At 38.5% G+C, this 8796-nt stretch overlaps 1 protein-coding gene across 1 annotated transcript in view; it reads left to right on the forward strand.

Annotated features, from left to right (window-relative positions):
- Positions 1 to 8796, forward strand: part of LOC118323370 (protein shisa-6-like) — an 80470-nt gene that overhangs the window by 34877 nt on the left and 36797 nt on the right.

Raw genomic sequence — 8796 nt, forward strand, 5'->3', positions numbered from 1 at the left:
ACTTCTCAGATTACAGTTTCTTATACCCTTCTTGTCCACCAAAAACCATGTATCTCCAAATGTTTGTGATAAACTGAAGGTTGAAGAGTTCCATTTATTGGTAGAGAAACTTCTCCTTTTTAAGCAAAATAAACTAAAAACCCTTTTGGATTATCTAGAAAATGCATTGTCACAAAGCTGAAAACTATTCAGACTATTCAGAGATACGTGGTTGACAGCTCCATGATGCATTGGTGTAGATTAAACTGCCCAACAGTTAGGCTTGGGTTACTTTAAAAATCGTATCTGATACAATTACTAATTACCTGTTAAAACATGTAAACAGTAATCTAATCCAATCTAAAGTATCACAATATTAGAGTAATTTAACTTGATTACTGTTGTTACTTTTAGATTACCTTAATACCAAACATGCAAATCAAGACAAAAGAAAAGAAAAGAAAAAAGAAACCAAGACTTTTATCATCAAAAATGTGTCCTCTGCTCAAAAACTGATGTATTTAAAATTATAATCCTGCTAATAATCCCCATTTTCACTAAATGTAACTGTAATCTAATTGTCTTTTATTCATTTTATCCTGATTACGTAACTCATGTAATCCATTACTCCCCTACCCTGCCAAGAGCTTATAAAATAGTTAAAATGAACTCAATATTAAACATCTACAGCAGTAAAATGTAGCATAATTTACTTTTACTTTTTTGAATACAGTACTTTTACTTGTAGTGGAGTATTTTTACAGTGTACTATTGATACTCAAGGGAAGGATCTGAATATTTGGAGATTGCATATTAAAGTGGATCTCAGTTTCCAAACATATTCACCTCCACATCAGAACATCCCAGTTCCTGCCTTCAGTGGCAGTGTTGCTGGCAGTGTGTGTGTGTGATGCGCTGTTGCCGGCACCGGCACAGGTGTTTGAGATTAATGTCGTTTAAGTTGGTTCGGAACTTCTTTTGTCAAGACAAGTTTATTTATACATCCCAAAGCTGCACTTCTTGTCCCATAGGGTTTTACTGTCTGTATCAGGCAAACATGTGAGAAACCTCAGAAAGAGCATTAGCAACGTTCTTGCAATGTAGAGTAGAAAAAAGTACAAACAGAATTCCAATGCAACAAAACAGAAATTACATGGTACCAAGAAGACAGAACATTAATTATTTAATGCATCTTTAGTAAAGGACATTTAATATATACAAAATGTACAATGTAAACAATTTTGCTTGGAGACTTTTATAGAGTTAAGTTATGTAACTGTTGTGTTTCTTTTGGCTAGAAATTTATATTAATTGGCATTAAACATGAACGCTTTTAGTCCTGTTTAGAACATGGGGTAGTGGTGCACACTTCTGTTCACAGATTTCACAAAGGTAGAAAAGTAAAGAGAATTTTCGCGAGAAAACTTTCAGGGCTTCTGTAATTTTAGATGCAACAATTTAAAGAGTGTCAAGAGTACGAAGTGAAAACTGTTAATCAGAGAAAAATCAACTGCAGGTATTGCAAAGAAAGAGAGCAGCAAACGAAACAATCGACAAGGTAATATTTCAATCCCTTTAAAAACACTATTAGCTTTGAAGAGGATTTACAGTCTTCACTGTCAGACTTTATTGACAGCCAGCAGGAAATGTGACATCGACAGGTTTTTGGCACATCCCTGTGGAGTGTTTGTACATTCAGGATACAGGTCGAAGCTGTGGTAGAAACTCTGGTCGCAGAGGGCCAGCATCACAGCGTTAACAGCTGCCTTTAAAGCTCAACAGGTTTTCCCCACTGAGACCATTAGCAAGCTGCCACTCCGCACAGCAGCAATAACCCTTCCTCAGATGGTTTTCACCTCGACGCAGTCCCTTAATCAACAAGACATTGACCCAAGAAGACTTTGGGCCAAAATCTGATCAGAATAATCTCTGTTTATTGGGTGGACGACTCTATTAAAAGCTCATGCTCAGACTCAACTTTTGGTGCTTTTTGTCACACAGTGAAGCTCCTAGTTGTTTAGTCCTGTAATTTTAACTCCAGTCTGTCCAATCAGTTGAACCAAATTCTAACAATCTATTAGACACCAAATCAGACACTGAATTTTGATGTGTCTTTTATTATTTTTGAAAATGTTGAACACAATTATTTTGCCAGTATGTTACCAGTGTATTTCTGCACTTTTAGAGAGGAGCTGCATCATTAGTGGGGGACAACATAATCAATTCTAAAGTCAAGAGGTGAACCAGTTGACAGATTTCTGATGCAACATGATGCTGTAGTCCCTACAAGTATTGCAATTTGCCTATTTTAGCAGAAAGCACATGGAATTTGTTGTCAGTGAACATTTCAGTGATACATTCAGTATCAACATTTGTGACTTGCCTGGTACGTTAACGTAGCAGCAAGGAACGTTCATTTTAGGTTGATTTTTGGCGGCTCCTGTGGACAAAAGCTGTAGTGTTTCCATCGCCTCGTTTCATTGATTTCAAGGAGAATTCCACCGAATCCGACCTAGTGGAAGGAATTAAGAATAACTGTAAACAGCAAACATTCTTGCTGATATTATTCAATGACATAAATTACTTCTTTCAGTATCTCAACTATGAGATTAAATCTGATTTGTGGTTTGAAAAATACATTTTGTATGTATTTTCTCTCTCTGTGTGAGGTACAAAATTCAGATAAATATTTGTCAAATGTTCATGACTGTCATGAACTGTTGAACAAAATCTTTTATTCTTCAGTTTTCTCCACAGTTGCTGGTATCAGTGGTTGCTTCTAGTAAGTTAATCAGATTCTCCCTCCCACGGTTGTGTCCATTGTTGTTAAAGAATCTAAATGTAATCCTGAATGTCTTCCTGAACAATCCAGCACATCCTTACAAGCTCGATTGTTGTGCACAGATGGTGTCTCCTCTCTGACACCATCAGGGATCTTTGTTGGCTTGAAAAGCGAGGTTTGTTTGTGTGAAGTTCCACCTGCTCTTTCTGCGGCAGCCTGACTGCTTGAATGCAGACAAACACTGCGGCTCCTTTATTAACCTCCGCTATTAAATTCTCTTCAGTCATGAGGGGGAGAATGCTAGGCTGATGAGGGGCAGCACATTGGTTAATGAGTATTTTAAAAGAAGTGAAAGTGATTTTACCAACTTTTTTTTGCTTTTGACATATAGGAACTTTAGTGACAAAATAAACTTCATACAATATTGAAACTTACTTTACTTCTAGCCCTCTGATGTTTGACTCTTGCTCCTTTTCAGCAGGGAACTAGCTCGGTTCCGGTTTGTGCACCTAGTTACTGTATGAACTATTCGGAGAAAAAATGTCAGGTTTTCCTTAGGAACCAAAGTGGGCGTGTCATATTCTACTGTGCGTTGTGCATTGTGCAGCGACCTCTGTTGATGATTCATCCGATGACAATACTTCCACTCAAAACTGGTCACTAGATAGCACCAAGGAATCAGGAACTAACTTGGTGGAAAAGGAACATATGAGAGCTGAAATCGAAGGCTCTGCACCCAAAAGTGTCACCTTAACAATTTCATTTTGTCTAAGTTTGTAGCCTTAAAAACATATACTATACTTCATCAATGACATGTGAGAACTTTAGCCAATCTTGTTGGGATCTTTGGAAGTCATTATGATTTTTATGGAAAACAAGTCTGGTTAAAGTGGTTTTCATGCACTTGAATTGAGGGAAAAATTAAAAAAAATCTTCACCATAATGAATCGACTTATTACGGTGGAGATTGTTTTTGTTTGCAGCGTGGGTTAGATTGGAAGTGTGGAGAGTCTTTGTCCACAAAGAGAGGTTTTAAGCCGAAAGCTTTTAAGGGCTAAAAACCTTTAGCGCTTGACGAGGTAATTACTGAGTCTCTGGTACTGATTTACATCTCGCTCCACCCTATAGTCAAATTCACATCAATTTTATTATTATTGCCTATTATGCCTCAGGGGGCTTTACAGTCAAGCCTTAGACCTTCACTTTGGATCAAGACGTCCCCAAAAAAACTCTAACAATGAAACAAATGAAAGAAATTTCAGGAAGAGCAACAGAGGTGTGCTCCCTTTCCCATATTGGACAAACAGGAAATAGATGTGTGTACAGAACAGACCAACATAGTAAAATTACAGTAAGAAAATAAAGATGACAAAATTAGAGGTTCACAGATAGGAGAAAGGAAACAAGCACACAGAGAAACAAGAGGATGTATTAATCCTCATTTGTCATTACTCTTGGAAATATTTTTTTCTATTAATGGATGGAATGGAATAGACAAGATTATTGAAAAAGCAAAACAATAATGCATTAAAGGTCTAATTTTCTCACAATCTTTAAAGTGTGATTATTTTGGTATGTTACTCTGCAGGAGGTGATGAAGGTCTTGTGTACCCAGCAGCTGCGTTAACAGGAGTTTTTCCTGTGAACAGCCACAACACCCGATCATCAGGAAGCTTATTTGAATGTATTTGTGATTATTGCACCAGGAACAGGGCAATCCATCTGCTTTGTTTACAGTAGGTTTGCTTGTTTCTTAGCTTTAATGTTTCTCACGACTCTTCTTACTTGACACTAAAATATTCAACATTCAGCATCTGCGTGTCCTGAATTCAGCGTGGTGGACTGCAGTCACTTTGACTTTAACTTTAACATCAGTGACTTCACTTGGCCTTTGGCCTTTGAATTTGGAATGACTTGATTTCCTCCCCAAAGATTGATGATAACTCAGGGGTTCACATTTGGATGTAAAGACTCTGATGTGCCAATATTCGTGCCAGAGATGACATATGATGTGAGAATCCACTCCATAAATAGACTCTATAACAAAGACCAGTAACTCTTTACAAACGTACCACTAGGAATGGGTACAGTAATTAAACTGTACGGTACATGTTATCCAGCCTGTCTGAATCCCTACACCCTCCTGCTGCTACATGCCTTTTGGAATAAGAGTCAGGATTTCTGGCACAACTTCTCGTACGTCCAAGGCGCATGCAGAAGGGAAAAAGTCTGAAAAGGTCAAAAAGGGCAGTAAAACTTGTAGTATGAAGAACTTTTAAGCATGCTGACACATTTCAGCTTGTGGCCTTCATCAAAGGTCTGATGACACCAGACTTTAATGAAATGTAAACGGGTTTCACTTTATTTGTGATCACTATTTATTCATAAAAATCAGGATTTTTCAGAGGTGTATTCAACCCCCACACACATCACTAAAACAGCAGTATCGTAGGAGATGTGTTTCCATGGAGGGAGCTGCAATTAGCCGAGCAGTCAGCAGGGATCTCAAATGGGAAAAGTCACATTTTTGATGAGTTCATTAGATTTCTGGGGAACGCGTTGTGACGACGGAGGAACCCTTCGGCAAACAACTGGTGTACATGGAGCTTAACAAAACAAAACTGGCACAGAGTGATTAAAACACATTTGAAGAGGGATTAGAGAAGGTTAACAAATGCTCTGCTGGGTTTTACAGGATCAGCCCAACACTTAATTTAGAGACTCACATGTTGTCAGAAAAAGAAATGTCCTCGACGTGCAGCTCCTTGTTTCGCTCCTTCACTGTTTGAACAGTGACATTAGAGCGGTAGAAGTTTTATCTTCATTCACACTTTGTTTACGGATGACTTTGATGTTCTTGCGTAATGATTAAAATGACTTATGATGATCTTCTAACTGACGCTGCACTGGCAATATTTTCACTTGGCAGCTCTTAAAATCGCAGCAATTAAAATGTCACAGGAGAAAGACTTCAGTAGATCAGAGAAGGAGAGGAAGAAAGGAAATGAAATTCACCCTGAAAGGCGGCGTATTTAACACTTGACCCCATTACGGAGAGTGGGCACAGAGGTGTGTCTCTGCTTTATTGGCCTTTGCACTGACTATGTTCATTTCAGAAAATTACATGATCTTTGGTCGGGATTCATGGCCTACTTTCTGCTCTGATATCCACACTGTTGAGATCAGACGCTGAATTAATAACTTGGATACTTATGATACTCTCCAACTCTCCGCCTTCTCATATATTCAATCTTTTTTTCTAGTATTATATTCTTTTCTATTTCCGAATGTAGCCTCAACTCCAGGCTCTTCTTCTGAAATATAAACTCACTGATCACCTGAGAAGGACTTAAGGATTTATTCTTCAATAAGAATGTAAAAAAAATCATTAATGAATGAATAATCTCTACAAAACCCTGACTTCAGTTCCTGAACATAAACTTGTGCATGGCCTGATTTACAGTATGTGTTAAAGGACCAGTGGCAAACCTTTGCAGTCAGACCCACGAGCAGTCACCCTCTAAGCATTGTGTTATGTACCAACAGTAATATCAGCAGGTCCCAAACTGTCCGTGTGTCGGTTAATTTGTCATCATTTGACTAAACAAAATTTTATTAAGGAATATGTGCCATGCCAGCTCAATATAAACTACAATAATAAAGCTCTTAAATCTAGATTTAGTCAGGCAGCTCCTCTACAAGAGAGGGTCATAACATTAGCTAATAAAACAGAAACTGCCTGCATTGATATCCTCAACATTTGCACAGAGTCAAATTACTAAAACCCACTGACGAGCAGTGAAATGTATTTATTGAAACAGGACTCCAGATTTCCTCTTGCAGCTTTGCATGCTGGGAAGGTGTCAAATAAATTGTAGGTTTGTGTATGAATTATGTGTTCGTGTACAGATATGGTAAAAATGTGTACCTCTATATAGAAATGATTTGAAATGCAAGGGTGTGTCCACTACTTTTTTGAGTGGGGTGACATCAAGTATGTGTCTCAGTTTTCCAGTCATTCCCGACACATTTATTTAAGTTTTTATTCAAGGTTTTGTGGCATCTTAAAAAATGTCATAATCTCCTTATTAAGTTGACATGTTAAACATTGGCCCACATACATTCAACAGAGACATAGCAATGTTAGCTAGCAGTGGGTTAATCAGAGCTTTGTCACTGAAAAGAACCAAAACACTAAGCTAAAAGAAACTAAAACTCTCCATTAAGCTGAGAGGAACTGCAGACTTGGTGGTTCTGTGGATCTGTGAGATATGCTGTCACTTAATCTTTTGTTATTGTAAAAATATTGATTAGTGCAACTTCAAAAAAAATTGAGTGTATATGTGCTAAAATATGATATGAATATGTTATTAGGATTATAGACCACAAAATGTAAAAAACAAAATCAAATGCAGCATTATACTTCACGAGAAGAACTGGCATGCTGGTCTGTGTGTCGTAACCATAGCAACACACCTTTTTGTAAATGGAGTTTCCTGTAGTGTGTAGGACTGGAGGGGAGGTTAGATATGATGCACACACATGGTGTGATATGGACATAAGCCTCATACACCCCATGCATGCTAATGTCTGGCCCCGGCTGGAGACGCTAAGCAGCCCTGAGGCACTCGTCTTCAGTCTGTTGACAAGCTTCCTGTCAGGAGTGGCTGTCAGATTCGTATGAAGCTGAAGGATTTAAGAATAAAAAAAAAAGAAGAAAAAAAGAAGGTGAGGACAGTTCCCTTAACACTGCGGGAGAAAATAAATGCTTTACGGTCAGGTAGTTTTAGGTTGTTTGTGGCTGGATTTACCTGGTCAGGGGAGAAAATCAAAGCATACAGTGTGAATCGCTGAGCAAGCTGCTTCTCTGAGCAGAGCCCGGCTGGCTGAAAGGGTTTAGTATGTGAAAAACATTCTCATTACCTCTGGGTTAAGTGATCCTGACTTGTAAGACCCAAATACATTTGATCCAATACCTACTGTAAATCTGGCACTTGCTTTCCAGACTCATGATAAATGACCCAAAAGTGCAAAGTGCATTGATTCTGAATCTGGGGGCCAAAACCAGTCCAAACTGGTGCTGCTAACTGCGGCTTTTCAGTCTAAACAGGCCAAAGTTTCATTAATGACATAACTAAATGTGGCATACATTATCTAAAGCCAGCTCAGATTTGATTGACCAACTTGACTACCTGAAAGCTTTTGACCCCCCTCTTTTCACATAGTACGTTGTCAACATTAAGTGTGCAGAGTTTTTGCTAAACCCCTTACAGGTAACCTTTAATTGTACCGTCTGCTAATGCCCTGGTATTTACTCGGAAACTAGATGGTAACAACATAGTGGAGGCAGTAGCTCAGTCAGTAGGGACTTTGCTTGGGAACTGGAGTGTTGTTGGGTTCAAGGTGTGTTGACTGGTAGCTGGAGAAGTGCCAGTTCCATCTCCTAGGCACTGCTGTGCTGCCCTTGAGCAACATACCTAGCCACTAACTGCTCCCACAAACGCTGCTACGTGGTAGCCACCATCTCTCCTCATTTGGGGATGAATAAAGTAAATAATCTTCTTTAAAATATAGTTATTAAGAAAGTACCAGACTAGAAGATCCATTTTAGAAGCCATAAATCTCAGCCAGCCAGCACAAATAAAGAACATCAACCTCCAAACCTCCAAAAACTTGCACTCATGGACCTTTAACTGTCAGAACTCTGCTGGACCCTGAATTTCTACAAACTCATGCTGGTTTTTCCAACTCACAAAACTCAAAATATTTTCATGTGATTGAATGGTACAGACCCCAGCAGTGTTGGGTTTGAATATTTCACTCACTGTGTACATATATAAGGCTTCAGTGAAGAGACAAGAGTGAACTAATACTGACTGATGCTGTCAGACAACGTGGAGATATGTGTACTCTATCTCAGAGGAAGTGAGCCCTGTTTTGGTCTATATTTGTTTACATTTTGGTCAATTAGCACCATGTAAAGTATGCTGAATTAGCTATTAGCAGTTCCTGTTTGCAGTGTACACATGGATGTA

This window comes from Morone saxatilis, unplaced genomic scaffold (genome assembly GCF_004916995.1).
Source record: "Morone saxatilis isolate NCDOM2014 unplaced genomic scaffold, NCSU_SB_2.0 Contig14, whole genome shotgun sequence".
In the NCBI taxonomy this organism is placed as follows: domain Eukaryota; kingdom Metazoa; phylum Chordata; class Actinopteri; family Moronidae; genus Morone; species Morone saxatilis.